Consider the following 14378-nt stretch of genomic DNA (forward strand, 5'->3'; position numbering starts at 1 on the left):
ATTCAAATCAATTCAGTTTATTTATCTAGTAGTGGTGCGACTCAACTTAAAGTTTTAGTCAAATTAACTGCAGGATCTCTGATGAATCAAAACTATATATCAAAAATTATCATTTGATGATGCTGAATTATTGAATAAATGGACATAAAGATACAGTTTGTAAACTAAAAGCAAGGTAAGAAAATCCAGTTCCTGGTGTTTATTCCAAGGTGGTAGAAAAACAGTGACTGTGTTTCCATTACAAATGTGCTCAAATCGTTGTCTATATTCCACTAAGGTAAAAAAAAGAAAGCACAATATTACAGTTGCTGTGTTTCCATTCAATAAAACGTTAAATTAGAGTCACATGAGGGCGTGCCGTGGTGGCGTAGCGGTTAGCGCGACCCGTATTTGGAGGCCTTCAGTCCTCGACGCGGCCGTTCGACTCCCGGACCCGACGACATTTGCCGCATGTCTTCCCCTCTCCTTCCCCGTTTCCTGTCAGCCTGCTGTCTTATAAGGGGCACCAGAGCCACAAAAGACCCTGGAGGGGTAAAATAAAATAAAAATAAAAATTAGAGTCACATGTAAATAAGATTCTTCAGACAGTAAGTCATTAAAATCACGGCGTCGGATGGAAACAGCTGCACCAGTCAGGCGTTGATGGCTGCGTGCGCGGCGTTTTGTGGAAATTGTAGTTGGTGATTTTCCAGAGGAGATTTGAATTCAACACTTTGGATGAACTGTGATGAAAGCTTTGGTTGCAGCTGCACATCGTCCAAACAACAAACAGTTGTCTTTTCCATCAGATTGGACGCAGAAATTAACCTCCAGTGGACCGAGAGATGTTGCGTCATCATCCACCACTGTTGTTGGCGGATGTTGCCTGATTTACGGGTGTACCAGAAACACACAAATACAAAGGTTCCTACGCTGTACTTTTGGTAAAAGGAAAAAAACGGATTAATTGCATTAAAATCTATGTAATTAATCCAAATCAAATGATTAAAAGACATAAAAATATCCTTTTTAATTAACACCAGAAAGTGAGAAAAATCTCATTTTAAATTCTAATCTGTTCCAACGTGTTGAGTGGTGGGACACTGGAGAGCAGTAGGAGAACGTAGCAGAGCCTAAATCAGAATAACTATGTTTTACTCATTAAATAACTTACATGTATTAATTTTACTTACATTTATTCATTATCTGGTCATTTAGTACATTTACTTGTGTTTTGGATTACTAGAAAATTATCAGAGTTGTAAAAATTGATAAAATATTGGAAGTAAAATATGTTGAAAAACACCACAGAATAAGAGATCAGTTCTCTGTTTGCTGCTCCCCAAGCTGAATTTCTCTTCTGACTCGTCAAATTAGGATTTTTAATTTCATCAGAAGAGTGAAAGTAGGTTAATCTTTTCATTTTCCTTTCTGGTAAAAGTCCTTACAGTCGGCTAAGCACAGAGACGCTGAGGGTAATGAGAACAAGGATTTTATCCGACCTGCTGCTTTAGTGGTTTTACTACGTCTTCCTGGAAAGGTTCGCCTTGGCTTTTAACAGATTCAGAGGATTCCAGCAAACCGTCAGTTATTTAACAGAATGTGGTAAAATAATCAGTCCTGCACACAGAGTGGCTTCGTCTGGCTCCACGCCCAGCTGGTTTCAGGAGTCAAGATGATGATTATTACCAGGATCGCAGCAAAAACGCAAAACACAGAGATACTTATGACTACATGAAAACTGATCGACTAAATGCTAACATGTTTCAACTTTAAACTTTCAGTTCTTACATCCTGTAATCTGAATTTACTGATAGCTCAGTAGACCCGGTTCTACTGGAACCAGAACTCCATCATCTGCTCCACCTCCAGCTGCTGTGGTTCTGAGTCAAACCAACCTGTTCCCCTCCTGGCCTGTGGGGGCGCTGCACCAAGAACCACTGCAGGAAACGACCCAAAAACCTCTGAAGACACTGAGAGCAACTTCCTTCTTCACCAGATGGAAACAAGATGGAGGCGTCAGATTTTAGCAGCTGGAGGATTTCTCTTTAGTCTTTGGCTAAAGACCAGGAGCCATTTCTGCTGCTAGCGCTAGGCTAACATGTTAACTTTGGCTGTATTTACCCAGAATGCCCTGTGCTGTGGTCCACTTCCTGCTTTTGGTCTCCGGTCCGCTTGGCGTTCACATTCAAACTGAACCAGAGTTCACCAACCAAACCAGACAGAGGTTTGGTTTTTATGTATTCACACGATTCACTTTGGGTTTTTATGTAAACACCTTTAATTGCCTTGATGCTGAAAATGTGCTTAATAAATAAAACTGCATTATTTTTACCGTATTCTCTGAGCCAAAATCATCGTTAGCAGACATAAAGGCTTGGAGGATCTCACTCTGTGAGATGGATCTTTGTGAAATGTCGTCACCTTATTAAATAACTACCCAAGTCATTTTTTGCCGACAGCAAAAAAATCCCCACCTCTTTCTTTCCAAAAGATATTTTGTGCAAAAATCATTTAGCAAAAAATGATTTATTTTTGGCCAAAAAAAAAAGTCATTATTATAGGCCAGTTTAGGAAGGTGATGATGGGAGTTTCTGAATGAGGGACAGAAAATGTTGAATTTTAGATGTGCGTGTGTCAGGAAGACCTCTATAAATCATAGAAGTGCTTCGTGTTTGGCAGCGTTTTGATTCTGTTTCGCTGCTTAGTGGGGAACATTCAGTTTTTCCATCTTTTTAAATGTGCCTGTTGCAATGCTGTCATGTTCTGATGTGAAACCATCAATGAAAGCTTTATGTAACGGGTACCAGGGTTCCGGACCCGTCAGCAGCAGATAAAGCTGAAAAGTGTATGAAAATGAGCACATGGGAGACGCAGTCTGTGTTGCTCCAATTTCTCTCAGCTTATGAGAAAACGGCAGAGCAACAGGCAGCTCAGAGTCTCCATGCGCCACCTACTGGTGAAACACCATTACTACACCCATCGTCAAAGAAATGCATGCTCCTTTTTTTCTATTGTGAGCACACACCCGTGGGCATCACATTTAGCAGGTCTTTCCTCACCTTCTCCTTTAGGACGCTTACGTAACAACGCAGATTTATTATCACCGTCGATAATTATGACTCTGCCTTCCACAACAGGGATTCAGTCTCAATACATATGTGATCACAAACATATTTATTTCATGTTTTCAAGGTGCGACAGTTTCTAAAAATCACATAATTGAGCGGCTAACCAAGAACTGATAAATGTTCTTTGAAAACTGACATAAAATTGTGTTTCTGTTACAAATCTGCAGAAAACGTTATCAATATTTGCTAATGTCGCAAAATCAACTTTTCATAATTACAGTGTTTCCATTAAATAAGAAACGTCATTAATGTAATCTGTGAATATGTTTGTTCACGCGATAAGTCATTAAAAAACATTACCCTTCAACCACTTCCTGTTGTTGTCGTCTTCGGTGTTTCCGTCAGTAGTAACTTCCTGTAGTTGATCACATGACTCATGATGCGAGAAAAATGTTTCTACTGATAATTTTGATACAGCAATTTTATGGTCAGTGGAAACGAAGCTGATGCCGACAGTCTTCATTACAAATGAATTTTGGCGATTCTCCGCTAACCTCGAAAAAACACAATTTTACAACTGCAGTGTTTGTATTAAATAAGAAACAAAATTAAAATCACATGTGAATATGTTTGTTAAAAAAACATGCCGCTCCATCATCCACCAACTACTAACTGTTGTCGTTTTCTTCTGCATTTCCGTCAGAAGTAATCATCCTGTTGTTGATCACATGACTTGTGTAATGCGAAGAAAAAGGTTTCCACTTTATCAGCTAAATACACAAATTTAAATTCAGTCAAACAAAAAATGTGAGTTTTTCGAAATTGGTTTGTTTCCATTGGGCAAATTTATTTTCATGATTTTCATTTTATGGTCAACGGAGACGCAGCAGGATTCCCGTCAGAGTGGATCTTTGCTCATTTGAACTTTTCTTGTTTTAACAAATGAATGGATCGAATCGAAGGGAGAAGATTCTGTGGAAAAGCTTCAAACTGAAGCGATGTCCTGTGTCTGTCCTGCTCTGTGATTGTTGGAACGTCCCTGATTCTGGAAGAGAAATCTGCTGCTTTTAAATTCATCCAGTTGTCCGGCTTTGATTCACATGAGTTACAGGACATGAAGTGACGGCGGAGGATGTGAGATTGCCATGAAAACCTTAAATCCTGAACCTCAGAGGGAGAAAATGACACGTTATATCACAGGTCACAGAGGGAAAAACAGTCAAAAAAAACTACATGAGACTGTCGCATAGCAGCAGTCACATAGCAACAGTCTTCAGTCAGAGTCTTCTTCAGATCTGTTGCAAGACTGACTGCTGCTGGAGCTGCCATCCACAATAACTCTTTAAAGGTAAATCAGCCTGGTTCCTGTCTGTCATGTTGTCGATTTTCTTCCTTTACGCTTTGCACATATTCCTCAGTTTGGGAAATGAAAGTCTGTATGACTGCAGTCAGCAAGTAGTTTGAACATGTCTGAAAAGAAAAGGTTGAAAATTGCAAAGTTTTTCCTTTATTTTTAATTTTGAACCCACACAAACCTTTGAAAGCAGGCTGATCTGTCTTACAGGATTTAAAGTATTTCTACAAAAGATTTCTAATTTTCTGTTTACCCCTCCAGGGGTCTTTTGTGGGCTCTAGTGTCTCTTTTTACGAAAGCAGGCTGACAGGAACGGGGAAGGAGAGGAGGGAAGACATGCGGCAAATGTCGCCGGGTCCGGGAGTCGAACCCGTGACGCCCGCGTCGAGGACTCAAGGCCTTCAAATACGGGTCGCGCTAACCGCTACGCCACCACGGCACGCCCAAGATTTCTAATTTTAAATGCTAAGTATATTTCAATATCCTGTCAAATATAATATCAGATATTTTTTTCTACAAATTGTTTTTCTACAAACCGTGCTCTCTTGAAAATAAATGAGCAGTTGAAAAGATTATTTTTGGGGTGCAAATGACCCTAAACCTTTGACAGATTGTGATTTTTCTGAATGAAAATATGAGGCTCAATGCTGCAGATTGTCAAAGCAGACATATCTTATAATACAGCAGAAAGAGAAAGCCAGATATTTCCAAGAACGGACAGCTGTTTTGTTATTTTTCATGCTGCAGCGGGCTTTGACTGGTCCCTGCAGACCTAAACGTCATATTAATTTGCTTGCAGGTTCAGGATGATGTCAGAATTAAAATGTGATGAAAAGTTGAAAAACAGGCAAAGCTGCAGCAGATTTCCTCACAGCGTAAATGTTGCATAACAACACATGCAGAGGAATAACCTAAATCCCCGGGAGGATTTAGGTAAACGATGCTTTAATTCTTATAACGAAGCGTCGGTCACAGAAACAATCAAAAGCAGTGAAAACACAAAACGTTGCAGTGATTCAATACAATAACGACACATTACTGTTATTTAAAACTCTAATTAAAAGAAATGTCCAACTGAGTACCGTGATTTAAAACATGTACTTGATGTTCATGGATAAACTATTTATTATATGTCTTTTATTCATGCTTGGATGATGAACAAGCCTCCGGTCACTAAGTGGCAGCAGTGCTCAAACTATTTAACATCAGAAGAAGTCGCCTCGCCAGCTGATGGAGGAGAGATGGAGATGTTTGTGATGGTGAAAGAAAAATAGCGGCAGAAAAAGATCAGGAAATAAAACAAAACCTAAATAATCGTTCGGTTTGCTGTGAACGCAGAACATTTAGCTTGTTTCGCCTCTTCTATTAAGCCAACACAAAAAATTACAAAGTTATTTACTGTTTTCAGAAGGAATAAGCATGTAAACAATGCTTACAATTTAAAGAAGTTTTACATCCTATGTTCACTTTTTATTTTGAGCAGAATGATTTTTGCAGGTGGATGGCAGAACATGGTTGTGAGATCAGGTGCAGATTTGTTTTCATTGGTTTTAGCATTTATAACATAATGACTAGAAAAAGCTCTATTTCTTTGATTATATGAACATGTTTAGAAAAAATATCTTTAAAACATTTAATTTTTTTAATTTGACACATATATGATGCATTATTTAATAGAAAAACAAATAAATCTAGATGGACAAATGTAAAAATAAATGTCTGCAGTAACGTGATTGTACATTTTTACACTTTAATCCAACTTCAGTCCATTTGCTAGAAAGTCTGGTTCGTTTGGGGAGATATGAATGCTAATCAAACTCTGATGCTAACCAAAAAGCAAACTCTGGCCCACCAAGCCTCTGTCTGGGTTCGGTTGAAGTGAACTCTGGTTCCATTCTATGCATAGGGCATGGCATTCTGGGTAAATTCAACCAAAACAAACACAAGCTTTAGCCTGGTGCTAGCAGCAGAAATGGCTCCTGGTCTTCAGCCAAAGACTAAAGAGAAATCCTCCAACCGCTAAAATCTGACGCCTCCATTTAGTTTCCATTTGGTGAAACAGGAAGTTGCTCTCAGTGTCATCAGAGGTTTTTGTGTGGTTTCCTTCAGTGGTTCTTGGTGCAGCGCCCCCACAGGCTAGGAGGGGAACAGGTTGCTCAGAGGGTTCGGTTGGTTTGGCTGAAAATAGGACAAATGTCGTGGTTTTGTTCCCAATTGAACCGTATCTACTGGACTATCAGATGAGAAAACACCAAAGTGTTTGTCTTTGTTGATTAAATTGAATCTAGTGATCCTGAAATTAATTCAACAAAACAGGGAAGTTCTGGTCATTCCGGTACCATCTTTGGGATTTCATTAAATGGACTTTAAACCAAAGGAGCGATATGACGGAAACTGTGACTGGATTAAAATCTGGTATACTTTGATTTAGGCAGCTGGTTGCGCCTGGTGAAGGTATCAGTTCATCACAGTAAGAAAATACATTCCTGCCTGATGTGACTCAACTGAGGGTAATTATTGTGCAAATATTTGATACTAAATAAGTTTTGCGTTGATGGTTTTGGTTTGAAACAAGTAGTGAAGTTGATTTAAAATGCCACATCATTTCACTGTTGAAGCTGATTTAACCCAGAGGTCAACGCTTCATGAAACTGGATTTTAATGAATCAATCAATCAATCAATCAAATTTTATTTGTATAGCACATTTCAGCAGCAAGACATTTCAAAGAGCTTTACATCATATCAAACACAGAAACACAAAGCAATATAGAATCAATAATCAAAACAAAGCATTAAGTCAAGTTCCATCAATAAATTTGTAATTGATTACATTTCAAATTCAATTCTAAACAGGTGGGTTTTTAGTTGAGAGTTAAAGGAAGTCAGTGTTTCAGCTGTTTTACAGTTTTCTGGAAGTTTGTTCCAAATTTTTGGTGCATAGATGCTGAAAGCTGCTTCTCCTCGTTTGGTTCTGGTTCTGGGGATGCAGAGCAGAACCAGAACCAGAACCTGAGAGGTCTGGAAGGTTGATACAACAACAGCAGATCTTTAATGTATTGTGGTGCTAAGCTGTTCAGTGATTTATAAACTAACATCAGTATTTTAAAGTCTATTCTTTGAGCTACAGGGAGCCAGTGGAGGGACTTTAAAACTGGTGTTATGTGCTCTATCTTCCTGGTTTTAGTCAGAACGCCAGCAGCAGCATCTGGATCAGCTGCAGCTGTTTGATTGATTTGTTGGACAGACCTGTGAAGACGCTGTTGCAATAATCAATACGACTGAAGATGAACGCATGGATGAGTTTCTCTAGATCTGGCTGAGACATTAGTCCTTTAATCCTGGAAATGTTCTTCAGGTGATAGAAGGCCGACTTTGTAACTGTCTTTATGTGGCTCTGGAGGTTCAGGTCAGAGTCCATCACTACTCCCAGGTTTCGGCCTGATCGCTGGTTTTCAGTTGTAATAACTGAAGCTGTGCATTGACTCTAGATCTATAACTCTAGATCTATAGCTCTAGATCTATAACTCTAGATCTATAGCTCTAGATCTATAACTCTAGATCTATAACTCCAGATCTATAACTCTAGATCGTTCCTCTTTAGGTCCAAAAATAATAACTTCAGTTTTGTTTCTGTTCAGCTGGAGAAACCTTTGGCACATCCACGCATTTATCTGTTCTAAGCATCTGTTCAGTGATTGGATGGGGTCAAAGGTCACCTGGTGACATCGTAATGTAGAGCTGTGTGTCATCTGCATAGTTATGGTAGCTAATATTATTTCCTGTTATAACCTGAGCTAGTGGGAGCATATAAATATTGAATAAAAGGGGCCCTAGCATTGAACCTTGGGGTACCCCACAGGTGACCTTTGACCTCTTTGATGAAAAGTTTTCAATTGAAACAAAGAAATCCCTGTTCTTTATGTAAGATTCAAACCAGTTAAGCACTGGACCGGAGAGTCCGACCCAACTCTCCAGTCGATTCAGTAATATGTCAAGGTCAACAGTGTCAAAAGCTGCACTGAGGTCCAACAGAACCAGCACTGTGGTTCTGCCACAGTCCGTATTTATATGGATGTCATTGTACACTTTGACTAGGCCAGTCTCTGTGCTGTGGTAACCATGGAAACCAGACTGGAAGGAGTCAAAGAGGTTGGTTATAGTTAGGAAGCTAGTTAATTGTTTAAACAGCTTTTTCAATAACTTTGCTGATGAATGGGAGGTCAGAGGTCAGAGGTCGGCCTGTAATTCTGCATTAGTGATTTGTCCAGATTGTTCTTTTTTTATAAGTGGTTTGATTACTGCTGTTTTCAGAGCCTGGGGGAAAACGCCTGATGAGAGCGATGAGTTACTATCTGGATCAGATCAGCAGCAATAACAGGCAGGACTTTCTTAAAGAAATGTTCTAGAGTTATAGATCTAGGACATCCAGACAGCAGGAACTGGAGCTTATTGACTTATAATTTCCTGTAGGGTTTTATAATTAAGTAGTTGAAATTGGGTCATTTTTCCTGTATTTGTTTTGTTTGGGCTCAGCATTGGTACTGACTTTATAGTGGATGTTCAGATTAATCCTCTGATTTTATGAATTTTCTCTGAAAAGAAACTGGAAAACTGGTTGCAGGCGGCAAAACATTGGAATTCAGGCGGTAACATCACAGGAGGGTTTGTGATTCTGTCAACTGTTGCAAATAAAGCTGGAGCATTGTTAATGTTTTTGTTTATGACATCCGCAAAGAAAGCCTCTCTTGCATGTTTTAGTGTTAAATGATAGTTACGTAGTCTTTCCTTATATATATCACAATGAACGTGGAGTTGAGTTTTACGCCATTTTCGTTTTGCCCTACAGCAGAGTTGTCTTGCAGATCTAACTGTTTGTGTATTTCTCCATGGAGATTTCTTTTTATCAGACACAACCTTCATTTTAATTGGGGCAATGGAATCAATAATATCTCAGACTTTAGACTGAAAATCATTTACCAACTTATCTACATCATTACAGCTTAAGGGTGAGGAAGAAGAGTAGATTTGATTAAAAGTTTCTGCTGTGTTTTCAGTGAGAGAACGTTTTGACCAACACAGCAGAGAAAACACCAAAGTAGAAGCTAGCAGCTCCAAGTAGCTTTCATTAAAGTCATCCAAATAAATAGCTATTTTACGTTTTAAGGCTACGAACTTGAGATTTATTATTTAAATTCAGATTGATGGACATCCAGAGGCTCTGACCCTTACATCACGGAGCGGGGGACATGGCGTACCGACTCTGAACCGGAGAGAAACAGACAGAAAATAGATGGATAAATGAAGCAACTTCCTGATTCAGCAACTGGAAAAAAGGGCTGATGTTAATCTATGATGAAATTAAGCACTGCAACATGGTCTGGATTTCCTCTCAAGGTATTCCTAGAAAAGGTCCGGGGGAACTCTGGATTTTTTCAGCGCGATGCTGGACACATTAGCAGATGGTGAAATGTTTCGTGGAAATGAGCTCCATGTCTAATGTGGCTTTTCTTTGGCAAGACTGCAACCTGTCTGTCAAACAGGAATCAATTACTTGAAAGTAGGCAAGGCTGTTTCTATAACAACTGAATTAACCGAGTAGAAACCTGCCTTCCTGGACGGAGGCAGTGGTGTTATTTCGATCCTCAGACAAACCCGGAGTGATCGCATCAGTTTAAAAAACCCACGTTTTTAGCAGAAACGCTTGTCCTTGCTGTTCTTCCATTACCGTCGTCTGTGTCTCCTCAGGTCGGACTTGCGGCAGTGGCAGCTGTAGCTAAGAGCACATTTCAAACCAAATGAAACCAGCTGAAGTGTGAAACCTCTGGTTCTTCCCAGCTGAGTCTGGGCGACAGGTGGCGGCACCCAGACAGCTCTGGCTGAAACCTGCCGCCGTGGAGAAGAATCGAAGAATAACTCAAAACCTCTCGTGTTCTGCCCTTTTCTCGCTCTCTGTGTCGGCTACGCTACACACAGACCCGTTGCCGTAGCAACCGACTGACAGCAGCCCCAATAATGTGTCTGGATTGAACACCAAAATTACGCAAACATTTCCCACACAAAGAACAGAACATTCAGTTCGTTACAGTTTTATGTTTTCAGGCTTGACGTTTATTTTACGATTATTAATAAGTGATCACTGTGGTAGATTAGCTACCATTGCTATTAGCTAGTGCTGCTATTAGCTACTGCCGCTATTAGCTAGTGTTGCTATTAGCTACCATTGCTATATAACGTGTGATATACCATAAATGAACGTATATCAGACGTTCATTTATGGTTTACTGGGTTATACTGACATCTTGTCTACTGCTGCTATTAGCTTGTGTTGCTATTAGCTACCATTGCTATTAGCTACCGCTGCTATTGGCTACTGCTGCCATTGCTGCTGATGATCTGTCAGGGTTGGTGTGTACGTCGCCATTTTGTTGTTTTTAGTTGAAAACTGAAAGAGCGAATTCTGCAGCACACCTACGTGTTAAGGTTGTCAAAGTCAAGCTAGCATAATTGACCTATTTTCCCTCTCTATTTTTAATTAAAACATTTTCCTGACCTTGTTATCTAGTTGTCTTAGTGTTGATAATTAGTAGCAAAGCACTGAGTTCCTTTTTATTTTATATATCAGACGTTCATTTATGGTTTACTGGGTTATACTGACATCTTGTCAGCTAAAACCAATGCTGGTCGTTGTCGACTAGCAGTTTTTTTGCACTTGTGATGTTGCAACGTGTCTGCTGCAGGTTTGGTTGTGCATTGTGTGGCATTGAGCCGCAGTTGAACAGATTTCACTGACCCACATTCAGGTGGCTTCGGTCACAGTCCGACTCAGACAGGAAACACAAGAAACATCGAAACCTGGCGGGAGAAACTGGGTCATGGCTCTGTCAGGGATTCTGGGGGAACAAGTAAACACCGCTGATTGTGGGAAAATAAACAGACTTTATGGTGAAACTGGGTGGAATATTTGGAAAAAGAGGATTTTTAAATGTTTTATATTTATTTTATTCTGTTCTCCAGCAGTGGAGCCGTTGCATGGGTCTAAGAAAACCCACTGAGCCAAAGATAACATTTTGTTCTTTAACAGACCCTGCAGCTGAATCACAGCCAGGACTTTTGACTTGTTAAACCTGCGTGGATTTAAGAGGAAGTCTCCAACACCTGCATATCAACAAAACCCTTACTTCTGCAAAAATTAAAATGAGACTAACAGTTTGAACTAATCAGGAGTCACCTGCAGAAGCTGCACGTTTCAGGCAGCAGCCAGCCTCCTGCAGCACGTGTCTGCTGTTTACCAAGCTCCAGACGTTTTTCTTGGCAGGCCGGAGCCGCCTGTTAAACCAGACACGGAGCCGCTGCAGTCAAGCTCTCCATAGAAACCACCGGACACGTGGAGTCAGGGGCGATGTGAGCTCCTAATCCCAGCTTGTCGGGGTGAGGGCAGCCACCGTGTTCCCCGCCTGGTTTTGGACAGTAACTCCCTGTCGGTGTCGGTCTGCATGACGCTCCGTCAGCTGGAGAACAGCAGCGAGTCGACGTCTGCAGGAGAAACCGCAGGGAAGTGAGAGGGTTCGTGAAAAGAGCTGAGAGGGTGAAACAGGAGAACGTGTGAAAAGTCACCTCTTTTATTTTGTTAATGTGTAAAAACCACGACTATCACACAAAAAGACACAATTATTTGATGTTTTCTGCATCTGGCTGGTAAAATATGACTCAGTAAATCTAGTGAACTCTGCCTTTCATCAGATGGAGGCGGAAATCACAGCTGCCTTTTCAGTTAATCTCTAAGTGGAGGAGTGGCAGGTGCAAACTGTTTTCTCTGCTCTTTAAAGTTTCTGAAACATGTTAAGATCATAATACATTTCATGCAGAAATGTGAAAAAGTTATAAGTTATAAGATCCACAGGGTTCGGTCACAAACACGGAGGAGAGAGTCGTGACTGGATGAAAACCAGGGAAAACACAAAGAGATTTACCAAGAACCGGGATCCACAACGGCCGAGAATCCAGCCTGGGTTTGGAGTCTCAGAATATCCACCAGCCAGAGAGGCAAAACGGTCCAGGGTCGGGCACAGGAGAGTCCCAGGCAAGGAAAATCCAACATCCAGTAGACAGGAGGCAGGCAGGGTTCAGCAACAGGAGGTCAGAAACTCCTCTGATGGCAGCAGGGACTAGACAAAAGCAGTGGTCAAACACTGGTAGGATCAGAAAACCAGAAACTCCTTGGACATGAATCGGGGCTTGAAGGCTGTGACAGGAGCACCAGACGATTTGTCACTGAACTGGTGACGATCAGCTGTTTAAATGGGGAGCCGCACAGAGCAGGTGAGGATGAAGAGCAGCTCTGTGAAGGTGGAGCTGAAATCATGGCATTCAGGAGACAATATGGCGCCGTACCCGTTCTGCTGCCCAGCGGTGGACCAAAACGTCTGCTCCTGTTCTGACCAGCATTCTCACGCTGATGCAGCTCTGCCAGGTCTCACTTTTCTACACATAATATGGTTGCATGTGACTGAATCCTGCAGAATTATGTAACCTAAAGCTGATTGAAGGTGAAAACATGAACAGATTTAAAGTCTGTTTCAGCTGCCACCTTTTTGTTTTATGAAAGTTATTCATAGATAAGGGCAGTTAGTTTCAAATGAAGCCTCATGATTGGTCAAACTGAACGTGTTCAAAATGAAATGGTGCAACATGCAGCTCTGAAAAACAAACGATCAGGGACAGCTGCAGTTACTTACAGAAACTTTTATAAAAACTTTTATATTCTAGTCAAAGTGAAACAGGTTGGACTGTTTAGACTTTCAATAAAATATGTAAAAAGTTCTAGGTATAAAAAATACATTTTAATCTTTTGCTGACAACATGAATAGAGATTTTACAAAGTACTGATACGTTTCCAGTTTTTATTCTCACCAACTCTCATTTAGCCATATGTGAAAATGTAATTAGTAAAAATACAGATTTATCTTAAAAGTAGGAAGTAAAAGTAGAAAGTCCTGGGAAAGATAAATATTTAACTAAAATCTAACATAGTACTTTTATCTTTTACTTTACGGCTCTGCCCAAATCCAACTGTTTTCCTACTTTCCATCTTTTCTCCCTGCAAAAATATCTGATTTATTTCTGTGGAAATGAATCAGATTCGGATCCGATGTTCCCGACTGTCGCATGTTTACAGGAAGTTTTTGCAAAATAAACTGGAAATCTGGATATAAATTCACCAAACCGCTTCCAGTCTGATTAATAAATGTCTTTTTCTGTCCGATGGTCATTTTTTCATTTATTGTTCTCGGTATGAAACTATAAAAACCAATAAAACACTTTCTGACTTCTTCATAGTTTGATTTTTGGTTGTGATTTGAAAAGGAAAGTTGGATTGCAGACGTCTAATGCTGAGTTAGAGTTTCAAAGTGACTTCCAGGAAATTTGCTGCTTTTTAAACCATCAAAACAAAAAATATTAACTTTTAAATGAGTAGAAGGTCAAATCATCTGTTGGTTTGTTACATTTATTATGCTGTTAATCAGGACATACAATCTGATCACTTATTAATATGTTTTAAATTATTTTGTGTTTATAGGATCAATAATCAGAATTTCACAAGTTTTATCTGCAGTTCTGCTGCATAGGAACGGCGCCCCCTGGTGGAGACACAGAACTAACGAGGGGAAACTGGACACGGGTTAGGGTTAGGGATAGGGTTAGGTTTGGTTATTTAATGAGAATTTATTACGATTTAAAACGTTATTGGATCAATTATTCCTCAAATGATTCAACTCAAACTCGGTTCTGCTATGCACAACAAATTAAAATATTATCTAAAGAAATTAATGTTTTCACTAAATTAATTAAAAAATGCAAGTTCTGAAATTATTTATCCAGATCCAACCGTTTTCTCCATTTGGACAGAAATCTGTTTGTATGTAAATTATTGGCTCTAATTTAGCAGCAGAATAAGGAAACAAAGATTCAAATT

At 39.9% G+C, this 14378-nt stretch overlaps 1 long non-coding RNA gene across 1 annotated transcript; it reads left to right on the forward strand.

The window, feature by feature from the left end:
- The first annotated feature begins 2662 nt into the window (after positions 1 to 2662).
- Positions 2663 to 4403, forward strand: LOC114138778 (uncharacterized). The gene is made up of 2 exons (XR_003594296.1): positions 2663 to 2775; positions 3027 to 4403. It is a non-coding gene; the product is annotated as an uncharacterized LOC114138778 (long non-coding RNA).
- Positions 4404 to 14378: the final 9975 nt, after the last annotated feature.

This window comes from Xiphophorus couchianus, chromosome 23, assembly GCF_001444195.1.
Source record: "Xiphophorus couchianus chromosome 23, X_couchianus-1.0, whole genome shotgun sequence".
Lineage (NCBI taxonomy): Eukaryota > Metazoa > Chordata > Actinopteri > Cyprinodontiformes > Poeciliidae > Xiphophorus > Xiphophorus couchianus.